This window comes from Clupea harengus, chromosome 4, assembly GCF_900700415.2.
Source record: "Clupea harengus chromosome 4, Ch_v2.0.2, whole genome shotgun sequence".
Taxonomy (NCBI): Eukaryota; Metazoa; Chordata; class Actinopteri; order Clupeiformes; family Clupeidae; genus Clupea; species Clupea harengus.
The window spans coordinates 8,179,151-8,180,058 of record NC_045155.1 but is presented as its reverse complement, the minus strand read 5'-3'; the positions used below and the strand labels follow the sequence as shown (position 1 = coordinate 8,180,058).

The 908-nt window shown below is 49.1% G+C and overlaps 1 protein-coding gene across 2 annotated transcripts in view; it reads right to left on the bottom strand.

The window, feature by feature from the left end:
- The window catches only part of slc12a5b (solute carrier family 12 member 5b), a 58,049-nt gene extending 57,603 nt beyond the window's left edge, over nucleotides 1-446 (bottom strand). For both annotated transcript variants that reach the window (XM_031565999.1, XM_031566000.1), the window contains exon 1: nucleotides 1-446. This exon is cut by the window's left edge and continues 217 nt beyond it. The gene's annotated coding sequence lies outside the window, so the exon portion shown is untranslated.
- Nucleotides 447-908: the final 462 nt, after the last annotated feature.

Sequence of the window (908 nt, the reverse complement as noted above, 5' to 3'; positions counted from 1 at the left end):
GCTCTCTCTCTCTCGTGCTCTCTCTCTCTCTCTTTTTTTTCTCTGGCTACACGGAAGAGCAGCGGCAAGGAGAGAGGCAAGAGGAGTCTTCGACTGGGCTGATTTGAGACTTCTTGTCGTTGTGTGCCTTGCGTATTACGTGACACTCTCTCTCCTTCTCTCTCTCTCTCCTTCTCTCTCTCTCTCTTTCTCTCTCTCTCTCCAGGAGGAGGAGGGTAAGGAGAGTGAGTGGCTGCAGGGGTGTAGCTGATGATGGAATGCCTCAGAGCTCGGTCTCTCGCTGTGTGTGCGTACACACACACACACGCTCACACGCTTAAACTCTGACACACACACGCATAGGCGTGCGCACACAGACACTCTCTTCACACTCTCCCTGTGCGCCTACTGCACAGCCAAAGAGCAGCCTGACAGCCTAAGCCTGACCACTACATTCATCAAGCATTCACAAGGTATTATCCCTGCTCTCTCTCTCTCTCTCTCTCTCTCTCTCTCTCTCTCTTTCTCTCTCTCTCTCGCTCTTGCTCTCTTCCCACTGGCTGACGAGATTCTACTCCGTGATGGAGAGGGAGCGACAGAGAGAGACAGCGAGCTAGAGAGCAGGATGAGCATTTGATGGAGGAGAGGTGTCTTGCACTGTGACATTGATTCCTTTTGAATGACGATCATGTTTTGCATTTCTTTATCCCCACAATTAACATTGATACAGAGAGTTGGATTGTGACCTTCCTCCTGAAGGGAACACATCAATCTAACGCTCAGCTATGAAAACAAAAATGCTACCCGCTGCTGCAATCATTAAGTTGTAATGGTCAAGGTGTACCATTCCCATAGTTTATTCATGTGCTAATGCAGAAATGACAGTCGGGGGTCATTCCTATCTCCTATCTCCTCACTAGATCATTCAG